The sequence below is a fragment of the Balaenoptera ricei genome, chromosome 18, assembly GCF_028023285.1.
Source record: "Balaenoptera ricei isolate mBalRic1 chromosome 18, mBalRic1.hap2, whole genome shotgun sequence".
NCBI classification, from domain to species: domain Eukaryota; kingdom Metazoa; phylum Chordata; class Mammalia; order Artiodactyla; family Balaenopteridae; genus Balaenoptera; species Balaenoptera ricei.
This window is the reverse complement of record NC_082656.1, coordinates 74,482,399-74,501,273: the sequence shown is the minus strand read 5'-3', so window position 1 is coordinate 74,501,273 and position 18,875 is coordinate 74,482,399. Positions and strand designations below refer to the sequence as shown.

The 18,875-nt window shown below is 37.3% G+C and overlaps 1 protein-coding gene and 1 non-coding gene across 2 annotated transcripts in view; one reads left to right on the top strand and one right to left on the bottom strand.

Moving 5' to 3' along the window:
• ITGBL1 (integrin subunit beta like 1) overlaps positions 1 to 18,875 on the bottom strand; it is a 206,478-nt gene that overhangs the window by 120,766 nt on the left and 66,837 nt on the right. The gene's annotated exons all lie outside the window — the stretch shown is intronic.
• On the top strand, positions 4,990 to 5,062 carry TRNAW-CCA (transfer RNA tryptophan (anticodon CCA)). Its single transcript has one exon. It is a non-coding gene; the product is annotated as a tRNA-Trp (tRNA).

Genomic DNA, 18,875 nt, shown 5'->3' with positions numbered 1-18,875 from the left:
GCCACAACTACTGAGCCCACGTGCCACATCCACTGAGGCCCGTGCACTCTAGAGCCCGTGCTCCGCGACAAGAGAAGCCCGCGCACCGCAAAGAGGAGTGGCCCCCGCTCGCCGCAGCTAGAGAAAGCCTGCACGCAGCAACGAAGACCCAACGCAGCCAAAAAATAATAAATAAATAAAAATAAATAAATTTCTAAAAAATACTATACTAATATCAATAAAAATAATATGTTTTTTTAAAAAAGAACTTTGTGTATGTGTATCTCTGACAAATATTAATAATATGCTCCATCTGGTTACGTTAGCCTTCTTCACCTCAAGCTGTGCTGGTTGTCGACAGAGCAAACTCTGTTCATGCCCTTACGGCTCACAGCCAACATGGTGACGCTCTGTGTCCTCCAGGGGGCAGTGTAATGCCCTCCTGTGACACACTGCCTAGGTTCAAGTCCCGCGGCCAGAACTTGCTAGCTGGGTAAGCTTGGGCAAATACTCAGGCTTTTCATTAGTTTCCTAGGTTTGTAACAAAGTACTACAAACTGGGTGACTCCCAACAATAGAAACTTACTGTCTTCACGATTCTGGAGGCTGGAAGTCCCAGATCAAGGTGTTGGCTTGGGACTGACATGTACACACTGCTATATTTAAAATAAAATGCCTTTCCATGGGAAAAAAAAAAAAAGGTGTCAGCTGGGTCATGGACTTTGAGATTCTGTGTACAATACTTCATCTCTTCCTAGTTTCTGGTGGGGCTGGCAATCCTTGGAGCCCCTTGGCTTGCAGCTGCATCCCTCCAACCTCTGCCTCTGCTATCACATGGCCCTCTCCCCACCTGTGCCTGTGTCTCTTCTTCTCTACTTATGAGGACAGTAGTCATGTTGATTGGTGGATAGGGCCACCCTAATCCATCGTGACCTCATCTTAACGAATTACACCTGCAAAGGCCCTATTTCCTAACAAGGTCACATTACGAGGTACTAGGGGTTAGGACTTAAACATATGTTTTGGGGGACACAATTCAACACCTTTCATTATCTCTGCTTCCTCATCTGTAAAATGGGGATAATAATAACAGCTATCTCACAGGGTTCTCATGGGTATGGAATGAGTTAGTGCCCATAAAGCACTCAAAACACTGCCTGTCAATAAAATGTCAGCTATTAACATCTCTACTGAAAGTATTTGGAGAGCAGGTAGCCCAAATACAACTGTCATGATAATCCCAATCCTAAACTTAAGTGAAGAAGTACTTTTGCAGAATAAAAAATGGATATTAGGTGCAAATTTTGATTCATGTATCTTCCTCTCGAATACTGCACAGAAAAATTCCTGATCTATACGAAGAATGCATATGTGTTACAGAGATAAGAAATATTCCCAGGAGGGAGGTCCAAATTTCACAAAACTAATAGGCAAACCTATTAATTAATTCTATGATTAACTGTGCCCAAATAATAAGTTTAAGACTCTAGTGTGCTAACCAATGTGCTAACAAGTATATATACACTTAAATACATACATATTTATGTGTGTGTATGTATCCAGGTGTCTGTGTACTTTTTTAAGCTTCGTAAAATTCCCCCCACATTCATACTAGCCTTTGGCATTGGATGCATTTGGCAATGCAGCAAAAGCACAAAAAGCAGCAAAAAAAAAAAAGCCGATCTTTCTTTTTCAGCTTCAGAACAAATGTCCTGACACGAGCGCGTGGTTTCCAAAATGCGGTGCTCATCTCTAGATAAATTATCAATGAATACACAAATACAGGTAAAAATTCAATTTCTTGAAGTGTGATCAGGAGTTTGGAGATAATTGATTTGCAAATTTATAAGAAAGATTCTATTTCTTAAGCTAGGTGGTGGAGACACAATATTGATCTTTTTAATTATTTTTTATACTTTATGATCATATTTTACGCAAGAACTTTAAAAAGAAAAAAACACATCCGTTAGAAGCAATACCCCTACAAGGGATGACGTTAAAAGGAGTGTTTTTTAGGACTTCAGCAGCGCTCAGGAGGTGTCACCACCCTGACTCATATTCATAAAACACTGCACGGAAGAGAGTAGGATTAATCTTTACAAGCTGAGGGTCTGTGAAGAGCTGGTAGAACGTAGTTGCCAATCTGAATGGGAGGACACTGTTATTCAGAAGGATACAGGCTAAGCCAGGAAGCAAGGTGCAGGCAAGAGCTATGCACGGCCTGGGTCTCCAGGAAAAGGTACTGTCCCCTGCCCTCTCCAGGGGGCGTCGAGTACAGGACACAGAGAGATAGGGTTGTGCCCATTCCGGGAGATGTAACTTGACTCTGGACCATCTTGGAACAGTTTCAATAGAACAGAAATGGCTGTGAAGGTGCAGGTACCTGACACAGGCCACCACTGTCCTGCAGCAACTAGAGAACCAGAGATGATCTGGAACAGGAAGACAGCAGCAAGGCCCTGTGGGCGGTGAGCAGTTTACTCCCAAAGACCCTATGTCCCCATCGCCCTTAGCATCTGTACTCCAGGGAAAACCCCAAACTGAGTACACCCAGAATCAAACCAAAAACCATTTTTTATCGTAGGTGGAATGGGAGCTGTTATGAGTTGAACTGTGTCCCCACCAATTTTAGATGTTGAAGCCCTAACCCTTATACTTCAGAATGTAAGGTCACTGCAGATGTAATGAGTTAAGATGAGGTCATACTGGAGTAGGATGGGTCCTTAATCTATTGTGACCAGTGTCCTTATAAAAAGGGTACATCTGCACACAGAGAACGCCATGTGAGGATGAAGACAGAGATCAGGGTGATGTTTCTACTAGCCAGAAAACACCACAGATTGCGGACAAAACACCAGAATCTCGGGAGAGTCATGAGAAAGGTTCTCCCTCATGACCGTCAGGAGGAACCCTGCTGACAACTTGATCTTGGAGTTCTAGGCCCCAGAACTGGGAAACAAAATATGTCTGTCATGTAAACCATCCACTCTGTGGTACTTTGTTACTGCAGCCCTAACAAACTAATACAGAAGCTCAAGGTATGGTTTTAAAGAATTATAGAAAAATGAAGGTGTATCATTTTACATTTCTGAGCTGAAGGTCTGAGGAAGTAATTGCCACCCACTGGCACAGTCAGCACATTTTAACCCACATGCTTAATAGATGACTCCAGAAATAAAGGCTGACGTTTACCTGCATCTTGGCAGAAACAACTAAATCTGAATGGTACCTTGTATACCCAGGACCGTCCTAAAGGTGACATTAGAAGGCAAAAATCTCTGAACAGAAGTATATATTTCTCTTTGTCACCTTGTGTCAAAAGTCAATAGGAGGGCTTCCCTGGTGGCGCAGTGGTTGAGAGTCTGCCTGCCAATGCAGGGGACACGGGTTCGAGCCCTGGTCTGGGAAGATCCCACATGCCGCGGAGCAACTGGGCCCGTGAGCCACAACTACTGAGCCTGCGCGTCTGGAGCCTGTGCTCCGCAACAGGAGAGGCCGCGGAAGTGAGAGGCCCGCGCGCCGCGATGAAGAGTGGCCCCCGCTCGCCACAACTAGAGAAAGCCCTTGCGCAGAAACGAAGACCCAACACAGCCAAAACTAAAATAAAAATAAATAAATTAATTAATTAAAAAAAAAAAAAACTAAATGGAAGAATTACGTGCACAGCAAATAATCTGAAGTTAAAAAAAAAAAAAGTCAATAGGAAAAGAATTCAACAGAAATCCCCCATATAAGGAAACACATGGCTTATGAATCACTGGGAAATGGGCAAAATGATTCTCTGTGGCTTATCTTTCTAATCATTCTGCTTAGGATTCCTCCTTTCCCCAAACCCTGTTTTCTAGAAAATAAAACCACTTTCTTTGTCTGAAAAGAATGCCACGCCTCTCCCGTTAGCCCTGTTGCATTATTAATTCCAATGGGCTGTGGAAAGGCTCCCCTATTCAGAGCTTCCAAAGTGCCCAGAAGTAGACTTTACCAAAAGCCTGGACTTTTAATAATATCTACCTTTTAAAAAAATCTATTTTTCAAAAAGAACTCTTTTATTGCTCCTTAAAGAAGTCTGTGCAATGGCTAAATCAAAGGTTATGATCACCTCATGGTCTTCAAAGGTTATGATCAAGCAATTCTTTGGTTCTTTTCTCCTCATCCAACTAAAAAGGAGCAGATGGTAACTGCTTTTTAATTTCCTTCTCGTTCAGTTCAAAAATTAACAAACATTTACATGTTCGGTCAACTTTAATGTAAATCCTCTAACTGCAAGGACCTTTCTATTAATTCAGTAACTATCTAGGGTACCTCTGCTCTAAGCTATTATAAAGTGGATAGTGAATAAAAGTTGCTGACAGTTTGGTTCACTTGACTGGAAAAAAATGAAACCGCTCTCTTGTAAGCAGGTAAAAGGACTTTAAATCATGATATTTTCTACAATACAAAGATCAGTCACCAGAAAAAATATATATCAGTAGTTGGCATGGAGACTGAATTCAGTTCATTACTATTCATTTTTAAAACTTTTTAGGAGCTCATGAAGTCATTTAGAAAATTGAAAAAAGGAACTTGGGGACAAGGTAAAATATTTTTAAACGAGGTGTCACTTTTGGTTCCCTTTTAAAAAATTTAAAATCTAGGTCAGTAGACAGAAAAATTAAATTGGAAATAAAGCCAGAGGGCAAGCAATACTTTTTTAGGATATAATACTCTGTCACACTGTTCTGATAGCCCTACCTCATTTCGGGAAGAAAAAAACACTAGACACAGTTCCTTCGACAAGTAGCTCTTTTAGAAATCATATATATTGGAAGAGGAGGGGCAAACTTTACTAAGGAGTGCGTTCAGGGTATCAGAAGGAAAGGAAAGGTTGCTGTAATAGCCAGTGCACTCATTGGTTTTGAAACCATTTAAAGTCAAGGTATTTGGAGAACTGGAAAAGAAAATAACAACAAAGGTAGCCTTTGCTCCAAACAGAAGGAATATCTTCACATGAAAACATAAACAGTTCAACGGACTTCCCTGGTGGTCCAGCGGTTAAGACTCCATGCTCCCAATGCAGGGGGCCCGGGTTCGATCCCCGGTCAGGGAACTAAGGTCCCACATGGCGCAACTGAAGATCTGGCGCAGCCAAAATAAATAAATAAATATTTTTTTAAAAAAAGAAAGAAAATATAAACAGTTCAAAACTTACCGACTCCCAGGACCCCCTCCCTATTCTTGACTCATGAGCTATGTCATTCCCCATTCTGAAAGGTTATAGTTATCATAATTCATAATAGAAAAGTCTAACCTACCATTCAATTTTAAAATATCCCATTTTAATCATTCTAGATAATGTATCTTGTCTTCCTTTTTTACATTGCTATAGAGATATTTACCCTGGAAAATAGCTTTACCAAACTATAATAGAATGCCTAAAATAACAAATATATATTAAACTTCTCAGTTGCAAATCACTTTAATTCATATTATCTTATTTGGTCATCAAAATGGCATGAAAAAGTAGAAAACCAGTATGACCATCCTCACTTATAGAAAAGGAAATTCTTGGTTAATGTCTTTAAATGATTCCTCCAAATTTCTAACCAAGCTCTCAAGTAGCCCACTCAGCTTGGGTACCCACAACCTTGAACAAGAATGAAATCCCCTAACTTCCTGTTCTTTCTTCCTCTTACGTAACCCTCATCCACTCTGCCTCTTCTCCAGCCCCAGAGGCTGTGTCGAGGTCCATTCCTTTCAAGGAGCCTTGATTTCTTTGCCATCTGGTTCTCTGGGGGCCCTGCTTCCTCTCTCTCCTCTAGTTCAACCTCAGCTCCATTGTTAGCACCTTCCTCTTATACCATGAAATTGAACAAGCGTCTCCTGGTCTTTAAAAAGTGTAATCAACACTCCCTCTATTGTACCCACGTCCCTATTTCTAGTCTCTACTCCAAGTCAATTCTCCCTTCCTTATTCAAAGCTCCAAATAGGCAGTTTTTCACTCCCAGTCTCACCTTTTATCTACAATTCGATTTCAAACCCATTCTACTAACATTTTTCTAATAAAAATTAATATGCTTTTTATTCCTTAATTCAATTAACACTTAAGTCCTTATCTTATTAGCTGCTTCTCAATCCTTTGGCATCTTCCCCTCTTTCTCCCACCCTCTCCCTTGTCCTTCTCCAGTTCCTCGCCCTCTTTCATCATGCCGGAACACATAGCATCAGTAAAATCATATTCCCCAGTGCATCTTACACATTATAAGGAAAATAAGAGGAATAAAAAATACTGGAATATTTATTCTGAAGAGAGTTAATTACACCTAAGATCATCATTACATTACTGAATCACACTAAGTTTTAAGCAGGTTTGAACTAAGTCATGTTTAATTGTTTTCTTTTGTTTTATTTTTTGCCACTGGCATTCACTGAGCAGTTGGAAACTAGGAGGAAAACTCACGAGGAATGTCAGAGAAAATTTTAAAAGGAATTAAAAGCAATATTTCCTTTGCTTATCCAAATATCCAAGCCAAGTTAAATAATGTAAAGGTAAATCTGCCACATACACTCCCTTATCAGTTTTCTTAAAATTCGCAATGTACTTTGTTCTTACCCTTCGTTTTATTTTTTTCTACCTAAAATATATCTTGGAGAGATTCTGTCAAGAACTGCGAAGGGGGGGCTGAGATTTGATTTTCCTCTATTTGAAACTAACAAATTAGCCTGCCACTGTGTCATGGATTCTGGAAGAAGGCATGAGACTCTTGGGTCAGAGTCAAAGGACTTTATTACTCACATCAGTCGCAGTAATTGAAATCTCAATTTGAGTCAGTTATCTAAACCCCAGTTCCCACAGAACAACACAGGAGGAGCAGGGGATTCCTGAACATGTGGTGGGTTGCACTGTGGGAGAGAAACTTCCCAGATAGGGATCATCCGGACTCTTATACTGGGGAGTAAGCATGCCTGAACCTGCCACAGAAGGATACACTCTCTTATTACACTAGGCTATAAACAAACTTCCCTTTGCTCCAGAGGGAGACACCTGGTCTATCTTCCAAGGCTCTCTGTACAAGCATCCATGAGAAGATATTCTTGAATGAAAGCAATCAGTACCTGTGCTGACAAAAAGTACAGTAACACAAGAGACCATGGAGAATTGTCTCCCAACACCTATTCATATCAACATCCCAGCCCATAGAGATCTAATTAACTCTTTCTAACAGATGCATAACGTTCCACTGTACACACCACAACATGTAGCCATCCTTCATTGATTTGCACTTAACTAGTTTTGATCACTTACCACTACAAATAATGTTGTCATAAGGATTCTTCCTTAAACATGCATCTTTAAGCAGAAGTGTGAATAGATCTGTAGGATAAATTATTATAAGCAGAGTTTATGGATGAAAGGGTAGGCATATCATTAAAATTTTAATAGATGTAGACAGATTTGTTTCCAAAACTATACTAAATACACTCCCACCAACAATGTGTGAGGATACACTTGCCAACACACACCATAGAATATTATCAAGTAAACTGTGTCAATCTGAGCATCAGAAATTACATTGTATCATCTTTAATTTCTTTCCTCAGTGTCTTATAGTTTTCTGCATACAGGTCTTTTGTCTCCTTAGGTAGGTTTATTCCTAGGTATTTTATTCTTTTTGTTGCAATCGTAAATGGGAGTGTTTCCTTAATTTCTCTTTCAGATTTTTCATCATTAGTGTATAGGAATGCAAGTGATTTCTGTGCATTAATTTTGTATCCTGCTACTTTACCAAATTCATTGATTAGCTCTAGTAGTTTTCTGGTACCATCTTTAGGATTCTCTATGTATAGTATCATGTCATCTGCAAACAGTGACAGCTTTACTTCTTTTCCGATTTGGATTCCTTAGCCATTATCAAAAAATCTACAAACAATAAATGCTGGAGAGGGTGTGGAGCAAAGGGAACCCTCTTGCACTGTTGGTGGGAATGTAAATTGATACAGCCACTACGGAGAACGGTATGGAGGTTCCTTAAAAAACCAAAAATAGAACTACCATACAACCCAGCAATCCCACTACTGGGCATATACCCTGAGAAAACTATAATTCAAAAAGAGTCATGTACCACAATGTTCATTGCAGCTCTATTTACAATAGCCAGGACATGGAAGCAACCTAAAGTGTCCATCGACAGATGAATGGATAAAGAAGATGTGGCAATATATACAATGGAATATTACTCAGCCATAAAAAGAAACGAAATTCAGTTATTTGTAGTGAGGTGGATGGACCTAGAGTCTGTCATACAGAGTGAAGTAAGTCAGAAAGAGAAAAATAAATACTGTATGCTAAAACACATATATATGGAATCTTAAAAAAAAAATGGTTCTGAAGAACATAGGGGCAAGACAGGAATAAAGACACAGATGTAGAGAATGGACTTGAGGACATGGGGAGGGGGAAGGGTAAGCTGGGACGAAGTGAGAGAGTGGCATGGACTTATATATACTACCAAATGTAAAGCAGATAGCTAGTGGGAAGCAGCCACCTAGCACAGGGAGGTCAGCTCGGTGCTTTGTGACCACCTAGAGGGGTGAGGGGTGGGATAGGGAGGGTGGGAGGGAGACGTAAGAGGGAGGAGATATGGGGATAGATGTATATGTATAGCTGATTCACTGTGTTATACAGCAGAAACTAACACACTATTGTAAAGCAATTATACTCCAATAAAGATGTTAAAAAAAAATTACATTGGATATTTTTGTTGACATGTGTCAATTATGGATGACATTCAACATATTTTCTTTGGTTTATAAATCATTTTTACTTTATAAACAAAATCATTTTTGTGTATTTTCTTAAAATTTTCTGCTTATATATTTTGTCTATTTTTCTATTGGTTGTTGGATATTTTCATCATTTTTAGGAGCATTAGGTTTTATGTTAAATAATTTAGTCTTTTTTCTGTCATTATAATGCAAATATTTTATGACATATATAGTTTCTCATACTTCTAAATCATATGATCAAATTCCCTCATGCTGTCTTCTTGAAAGTTTGATTTTAATGCATAAATTTGGAAATTTTTGGTGTAAGAAGTAAGGTAACAAAAGTTCAAATTTATTTTTCCATGTTGCTAGAGAGGTTTTCCAACACCATTAATGAATGGTTTATTCCTTTCCCATTGATTTAAAATGCCACCTTTATCAAATACTACATTCCTGATAATAGATTCTGATAACCAGTATTTTGATTATTTTTAAAGTCTTGGTAGGCTGCAGTTTGGGTTTATTTTCTTTTTTGTAAGAGTTTCAAGAGAAATTTTTAAAATTTATAATCAATAGGGTCTTTTGTGTGTTTTATTTTATTTTTAAAATTATACAGAACTATTGACCCTACAATATTGAGAATATTTTTCTTTCAAATCCTTATACTATTTTTTTTCTTACTTCACTTGCTAGCACCTTCAGTAAAATACTGAAGTTGATTTTTGTTTGCTTGTTTATGTTTATCCTGGTTCTCCTACAGGATTCTTTTCTTATCTTGCAAGTCCAATAATTCTACCACACCATACTTTACTGCTGGCTGATCTGCATTTTTTTCTAGGACATGTTTTTCCCTTTCTACAAATTAATGTGCAAATATTTTAACAAAGTAATCCTGAATTATATATTTGAAAATCACTCTGTTGCCTGTTTTTTTCCTCTTCTATAGATACACCAATTATGGTTATGTTGGGTCATTTTTTTTTCTTCTTCTTCTTCATAAACCATTTTCTCCCTAATCTTTGATATGACACTTATTTCTAATTTCATTGTTAATATTCTCAAGCCTGTGTTCCTTGTTCCTCAGTGGCCTGGGGAGCATCTATTCTTCTTTTCTATACATTCATTTCTATGATTTTTTTCTCTTATATTCCCCCGCTACCCCGTATACTGTCAGATCATTTTTCCTTCTTAGAGGCAGCACAGTATAAAGCTCAAAGTCATGGACTCCGTCACTGTACTGCTGATGTACAAATCCCCACTACATAGCTTTGTTGTGTGAACGTCAGCAGCTTATTTAATCTCTCTATATATCCCAGAATTCTTATCTGTAAAATGGGAACAATAGTGGTATTTGCATTATAGAGTTATTATAAGGATTAAATCAGATGACAATTGTAAAGTGTTTAAGATAGTGACTGTCACATAATAAACATTATGTAAATATTTATTAAATCCTTAACATTTTTTTCTCTGTTTTCCTATAATTTTCTTCTTGAGTACTTGCATCTTCTCTTTGAGCTCATTGCCTGGAAGCAATATATCCATTATAAAGAATCCTTTCTTTTTAATCTCATAACATGAAAAGTTGTTCATAATTTTTATCAGCTTCACAGTTCAATCTTTCAGATGTTGATTTATTATCTGAGTTTTGTTTATTATTTATGATTTATGTTCTGTATTTCTTATATTGCTTTTTTACAGGTCTCATACTAATTTCTTAATTATTATTCATCACTGAATGAGAGGGATTTTTCCTGGAACAATTATTTTTGAAAGGATAATGTGGAAAGGAATCAGATAAGTGAACTTCTCTATGAATATTGCTTTGCACATACATGCAAACATTTTACTGTTAATTTCTAAAGGTAAATTTGATGAATTAAATGTTATATGAATATATAAGTTTAATAGATATGCCCATAGTGTTTTCCAAAATGTCTGTAAATGATTTTCGTTTCCACCAACAGTTGTGAGTGCCTCTTCTTGACTTGCATTGTTTATGCTTTCTCTTCTGCTTGAAATGCTCTCCGACCCTCAACTGGAAGAGAAATCATTTCCAGGCTCCCATTATACCATGTACACATCTATTACTTCACTAACCCATAATTATCTCTTTACATGGCTTTCTGCCCCCCACTAAACAGTTACCTTCTTTAGGACTGTGATTGTGTCATCTTAATTTTATATCTTTGGTTCCTATCCGATTTTCTGGCACATAGTAATTGCCAAGTCTGACAAATATACAGATGATGAAGGCAGCATAAAATTACTGTCCAGGGGCACACTACTGGTAAATAATAAAAGTAGCATATGAATCCAGTTTTTTCTTCCTGCAAATCATACTTTTTCATATATTCATAATAAGTTTTCTCATTTATATGAATATAAATTAAAGGACTCAAGCCTAGGTCAAAAACCTGTGTTATATACTTGAAATTATAATTATCCTTCAAATGACTTGCAAATAACTCATTCATTCTAATACTGGCAAAATTATGGTGTGTGGCTTGCATAGACATTAATAATAAGCTTTAATTCATATGAGATTTTAAAGCTTGGTTCAAATGTAGTTTCTATCTATATAAGCAAAGTTTGACATAGGATTAATAAACCCTCATAAAAGTATTGCATAATTCTTTTTTTGATTAAGCTGCAACTAACCAACTATAGATAATTATGACTAAAACTCAACTTCTTCTAATGCAAACACTCTTATGGAATCTTCAAATAAGATATAGATGACATTTAGAGTCCATTCCAAGGTAAAATGCCTGGGAGTCGATTATAGAAATTTTATAGGTTGTGATCCATATAAAAACTTTAATTGTCTAGGTCGGAGAGGACAGGAACATTTCTGTTTTATATGAAAAATGTGTATGTTTTTAAATTAATAATTTTATTTAATTAGGATTCTTGAACCTAGGCAATTCAGTGAGATTATCATAGTGCTGTTATGTTGAATGAAATAAGTTGCCCAGTTGTCAAAATTTATACTTTCATTTCAACTTAACTTTTGCCAAAGCCACACCATGGGCAACAGTATCCTCAAACTGCCAAATATTTTCAGTCCTAATGGCTGAACTCAAAGCCATTCTTTGAAATGTTCTGTATCTCTAAAGACTAAGTTGTACATGAAATTATTTTAATCTAATATATTTTGATCACTTAAGATATGTATTCTATTTTAAATATTGCCTACATTTCTTGGCCAAAATTTGTTTTAGTTCTTGGTGTTCTTCTCAAAAAAAAAAAAAAAGATAAGGAGGGGCTAACAAGGAGGGCCTGGAGAGCCAGTCTCTGACTATCAAGATGTGCTTTCTGGCAGTCAGAGCTGATATAATTCTTTCATAGTCAGGGCTGTAATAGTCAACTTGATTAAAGTATTATGAATTTCACATATTTCAGGAGACTGATCATGGAATGCCACAGGAGGTACCACTTTAACCCTGTCATCTCTATATGCTCACCGTTCTAGTAAAATGTGTGATCATAATCAGGGAAAGGAACATTGGATGACAGAATAGGTTTAGGAAATAATTTATTGAAAATGTAGATCATGTTCCTCATAGGAAAAAAAAAGCTTCTACTTCAATATGGAGATAAGCAAAGAAATGCTATATATTGAAAGTTTATTAAATGCCATTCGTTCCTTGAATATGCACAAATATCATTTGCCCTCAATGTTTTCCAGGGAACAATTATTAACATGTGATTAAAATAAGATAATTTGACCAGAAATCATCCTCTGTGATTAAGGCAATATTTGCTATTGAGATGACCATGGGAAAATAATAGAGGGCTTGCATCAATTTACTCAGAAACTTTCATAAGATAAGGTAAAAACAAGGGTAGAAAGGAGGAAATTAACTCTCACTGAGTACTTATTATATGTCAGGCTCTATGCTAGGTACTTCATGTTCATTAGCATTAGGTTATTTACCAAAACCTTGTGAGTTTAGAATGAGGAAGCCAACACGTAGGCCCATGGAGACCGACTGGCTTGTCTCAAATCATAAAATCTGATTCAAACCCAGTATCCCTGAACTTGTCATTTCTACCACACTTCTCAGCTTCAACACTCACTCTCAATTTTTCCTCTTTCCAACATAACTTTCAGGTACACACATGACTCCATGGTTCATTATTTTAGAATAATGTCTTAAGAAAATATGTTATATAATCTTACCTAGATTGATTATGCTAGAGAAATTGGATGTTGTTTTATGTATTTTCTCTTCTGGAAACTAAATGCTTCTAGAAGTTAAAAAAAAAATGCAACATTGTTCTAATAGTAAGCCTGACTTGAGGGAGAGAAAAGCAATTAATATTGCTCTTAGAGAAAATAATTATAGTCTTGTCTTCTGATTACGTGTCATGCAGAGTCCTTTTAAATATAAGACCACCAGCCTTCTCCAGGTACCATATTTAAGAACAAGAGAATAAACTAAACTGAGGACCAAATGCAGAATTTATGTCAAGAAGCTAAACTATAGAACTAACCGTGAGAAATATGCTTTAGAAACTTCTCAACAAAAATTAAGCCTATTGTCAATGTTTGATGTACACTTCGTCAGGGTCACATGAAAAATATTCAGCTGGAACTTTTAATAGAATGATTATGAAGAAAGGCTTCAAATTGGGAAGTCTTGCAAGGAAAATGTTTTTGTAACTCTCTCCACCAACATTTTGAGGAACCAAGTTGTCTTCAAAGAGCTTAAGGACAGTCTGGGACATGTTCTGTTGTTGTTGTTTGTGAAGATTATGACAATCAGTGTGAACTTGTTTCCACTTCTGGACAGATCTCAGATGCTCAGGAGAGCTCTCCACTCACCCTTAAGGAATGAGGCTGGAACTAAAGCTTAGATAAAGTTTCCACAGAAACACAGCATAGATTCCAGCAAGTCAAAGGAAGTTTAGAGAAATTTCTCCAGTTATGATTTTCATAGGGGTTCAAAGATATTTTGAATGAGGCTAAAAGTTCCAACTAAGCTAGTTTGCCCAGTATGTCTTTTGAAATTTGACCACTAAACTTTTCAATGATAAAATTAATAGAATTAAACTACTAGTCAATTTTCAGATTTATTCTTGTCATTCTAGAAGTTTGCTCTATGACGATGGTATTCAGTGTTGGCCTAAACTCAGCTGAATGTTGATATTAACACCTACTCATTGGGAACATGGTACCTCAATTATGTATTATTAATACTGCTTAAACAGGGTTTTTAAATTTTTCTATTCCAAATAATCCTAGGTTAGTTTAATTATATGCCTTTAAATAACCATGCAATAACAATTGGACCTAATGTTAGGAGTTAGGACCTAATGCTTCTAGGCTTCTACTGATAACCATAATCATCTTTATGACAGTGAAAGGCTATTATTTAGATTCATTAGTTTGATCAATCTTTTTACTTTATTACAATAGTGTTATGGAAAACAACACATTTTTCAAGGTAACAGTTTAAAATTATTTTGCACTTGTATATTCTCACTTTATAATTTCATATTCAGAGAAGAATTTCATATGTTAAATAGTTTTCCTTTCCTCTTCCTAATCTTAAGTGCCAGGAAGTGAAGAGGACTTTATCAGGAGATACACTGTTTAGAAAATCTGCAATAAGGGTGCTGTTTATAATCTATGGAGCTTACATTTTAATAGGAAGACAGATTAATATGCAATTAGCATCTAAATATACTGATACTGAATTCCAAAAATACACATTAATATATATTTGGAATCTGCTAAAATATATTTAAGCATCTATTAAGCAGAACAATTGTGAACTTGATGATTTTTAATTTGCAATGAATAAACATACCACTTGTCAGATAATGTACTGAGTATTGATCCTCTGTATGCTCTTAAAATAGAAATTAGCATCTTAGAAAAGTAGAGAATTACTGCAAATGATTTTTTAGTGCTTATTTACTTTTTCATTTTTTAACATGCACTTAACGGTACCTGAATCATTTTTTTTTTTAATTAACATGTCTTCAAATAAACAGCTGCCTTCTAGGGAATAATTTGGAAAGATTAGTTCTTTAAATAGGGTGCATGCCTTATTTTAAGATGTACACATTTGTCTTGAATTTTTGAGAGCAAATTAAAAAGTATGAAACCTTCAAGAAAAGTCCAAATCACCAATAAAGTGCCTAAATTACTTAATAGATAAGGTAGATTCTCAATAAAACCATGAAGCAAATGGGCATGGCATTTTTTCCAGCACCCATCACCCTTCCAATTTTGTGAAAACCTTCCCAATGGGCTTGACTTCACAACTATTGTTAACGGCTAATTTTTAATCCCTTCAGAGTACTGCTTTAAAACAGCACAATATCTAACCCAAAGAAAACAGGAGGACCTTAATTAATACTTAACAACTGAATAAGTGAATAAATATTAATGATTACAAAAAGCTTAAAGAGAGACTTGAAGCTACAAGAAGGAATTTCAGTCCAGTGGTGGTGGAACTATCAGAGCCCTGTAATCTTACCTTGTAAGCAACTCTTTGTGTTTCCTATTTAGTGACTTTTTTAGTCACATTTTAATTACATGAAGTAATACTTCTGATTTGAACCAACTAGTATAAGATTTTTGAAAATCAACAATCAAAGATCAATTTATAGTTTAAATACTTCAGTTGAATTTCATGAACTCAGCCATCCTTTAAAGTTTATCTCATATACCTCCAAAGGTTTTTTAAGTCAAGATTGTCCTGTAATATATCTTCCTAGAATGAATTGGAACAATTGTAACAGTTCCAATAGTAAAAAAAAAAAGTCCAGGATACTTTCAAACATGTAAACATGTAACTTACATGTAAGTTTACTTTCCTTAGTCATTTTTTGACATTAGCACTATCAGTCATTCTACTCTGCACAATACCATATTCTATTTTTTAATAATAAAGTCTAGACATCAACATATTTCAGTTCAATGAAGGAAGAAACTTTCTAATAGCCAAAACTGTCTAAAATGCATTGGGGGGCTTCCCTGGTGGTGCAGTGGTTGAGAATCTGCCTGCCAATGCAGGGGACACGGGTTCGAGCCCTGGTCTGGGAAGATCCCACATGCCGTGGAGCGACTAGGCCCGTGAGCCACAACTACTGAGCCTGCGCATCTGGAGCCTGTGCTCCGCAACAAGAGAGGCCACAATAGTGAGAGGCCCACACACCGCGATGAAGAGTGACCCCCGCTCGCCGCAATGGAGAAAGCCCTCGCACAGAAACGAAGACCCAACACAGCCATAAATAAATAAATAAATAAATAAATAAATTTAAAAAAAAATAAAAATAAAAAAAATAAATAAAATGCATTGGGCACCCTTGTGATGCAAGGCTTCCTCTTTGCTAGAAGTGTTCCAAAAAATTTAGACAACCCCCTTAAACAGAAACTGCACAAAACTCTAGTTATAGGTAGTTAGTTCATTCATTCAGTCTTTAACTCAACAAACATTCAAGCGAGAGCCAACTCTGGGCCACGCGCCATGTTAGGTTCTCTGCAGGGAGCAGTGAGCCTGCATATCTGTGATTCCTGACTTCATACACTTTCGACTCTGGTATAGGAGTCAGTTCTTAATCAAGTAGTCACACAAACACATGTAAAATTACATCAGTGATGATAGCTATCGAAATAAATAAATCGAAATAAATGATAACAGCCTAATGACCGTCCAAATCCTTCCCAAACATGAGATGGATTCATTCTTCTTGACATTCCCGATTTTAAGTATCAAGCTCTAGTGTCATGTTTTAACTTTTTGATTTAAGAATAATGGTAAGAAGAATGAATGAGGCAAGGCTGAGTTCTACAATCTATCTTTCACCAATAAAAGCACTGAATTATTTCCTCTATAAAGTAAATCACAATTGGGGCAATGTGAGCAGATTATATATACTCTGAGGTATCAATGGTATTCATTGTTTTTGTTTTATGTAGACAGGCTATACTTTTAATTAGGAGAATTTCCAGCAAGGCAGCAATAGTTCCCTGCTGATCACTTCTGCAGAATACTTTAACTTGTAGCATAGAGGAGAGGTGGTGAAAAAAAAGAAAATAGTTTTTCTTTTCCCTTAATCTCATTAAGGAGACAAAGATTAATCACATTTAACTGCAGTAGAAGTGGTTCTGTCACCTTCTCTTTCTTGCCCACGTTAGACCAGGGAGTGAAAGCTCAGCTGACCATAATCCGTAATTCTCAGCCATCACATTTCACCTCTACCACAACAGACCTGGTCTGAGGAGTAAAGCTTTGGGGGAAGTCATCATGGTTCATGCAGCGACTGCTCATGGCAGCGTGGAGTGGTTGTCCCTCCCACAAGCTGGTCCTGAATCACTGGAAGTGATGCACACTGCTTCTGGAACAAAACTGAAGATCACTAGGATGGACCCACACAGGAGCACAGGGTTTTATTTTCTTTTTACAGCCATAGACACGCTACAAACTGTCTGATGCGCTTCCATATTTCAAGTTCAAAGTGTTGTCAAGAGAATAAAAAGAAGCCACCCCGAATTTGAACTATACACACCCCCTTAGTGAATAAGCAATGTGTTCAGTTTTTGACATTTCAGAAGTCACAAGTTTATGGGTTTCTGACATGAAAAACAAGCAGTCTTAGATGAGCATGAATCCAGAGCAGAAACCTCCCTGTCAATAAAGGCGCACGGAATTTTTGTCAATATATGCTCTCCAGATAGTAAAATCTCATTAATTTGACATTCAGTTAGCAAAAACACTTTCAGTTTCCAATATGGTGGGTGGTAAGCTACACGCTCCAGGACATATTCTAAGTCAACTCCGTTGGCCAGAAAAGCAGAGCATTGGGTTCTCACAGAGAGGCCTGAGGGGGTTTGCCAAGGAGAGGAAGTCGTGGAAGACTGCAAGGTTACTGCTTGCCACCCAGCCCTGGCCTTCTCTTCTTGTAAATAGGTAATGTAGGGTCACTCACAGATTGCTGAAACACTTCCAGCAATAAAATCTATTTCTTAAGAAATCTTGGATCTAGGACCATATTTATTTCAACTAGGATGGGCAATCACTTTTGGTTGACGGAACACATATGTTGCAGGAAAGGTAGCTAAAGAGTGAATTTTCATAAAGCAGCATTATTTCCATTTAGTTTACATTTTGAATTTATACAAAAGGAAAAAGAAAAAATCCCTGCATGACTGGAGGTGAAATCTTTGGATGAGCAGCGAATGTGTATTGTGTCCACCAGCACTATTTTGCCTGCAGCTGCATCACCAAACACTCTCTTTTCCTTTGAAGACATTACTTCATTTTCCTAACTCTAAGATTTCATGCCGTTGCCGCTCTTTGCTCCTGTTCTTTGCCACTTTTCTGCCTGGATCAAAAAAAAAAATGTCTTCCCGTGCCTGGGTTTAAAGCTCCTCAAATCTGACTTTTCGTGATTTTCATTAAATGTAAATATCATGAGTGCAAGGAGCCCTCACTGGTTCTGGCACCTAGAACCCTGTACATGGGACACCATAGATATCGGGACATAGTAGATGCTCAATAAATTCTGCTGACTGGATGAACCTCCCTCAGTGTCCCACTTAGGAGCCTCCGCATGTTTTTCTTAGAGTACTTTTAAAAGCTGCTCTAATGGTCTCTGTGCTCCTAATCTTTCTGCCTCCCATGAAGCAGTTGTCCATATTATTCTTCCTAAATCATGCTTCTGGGGAAGCTTTATCTATCTCTTCTCACTTTTGAGAGCACTTTACTGGCATCTCACATCTGATCTCAAATTCCTCTGTGATACGCCATTGGAGCCATAGAAATCATAACCTCCAGGGCTGGGCCAATGGAGGTAAATTGGATAGAATGGTGGGAGTGTCATCTTTAAACATTTTTAAAGTTTTAAAAAGTTTTCTGGGGCTTCCCTGGTGGCACGGTGGTTAAGAATCCGCTGGCCCATGCAGGGGCCATGGGTTCGAGCCCCGGTCTGGGAAGATCTCATATGCCACAGAGCAACTAAGCCCGTGTGCCACAACTACTGAGCCTGCGCTCTAGAGCCCACGAGCCACAACTACTGAGCCTGCGCTCTAGAGCCCACAACTACTGAGCCTGCGCTCTAGAGCCTGCAAGCCACAACTACTGAGCCTGCATGCCACAACTACTACTGAAGCCTGCGTGCGTAGAGCCCGTGCTCTG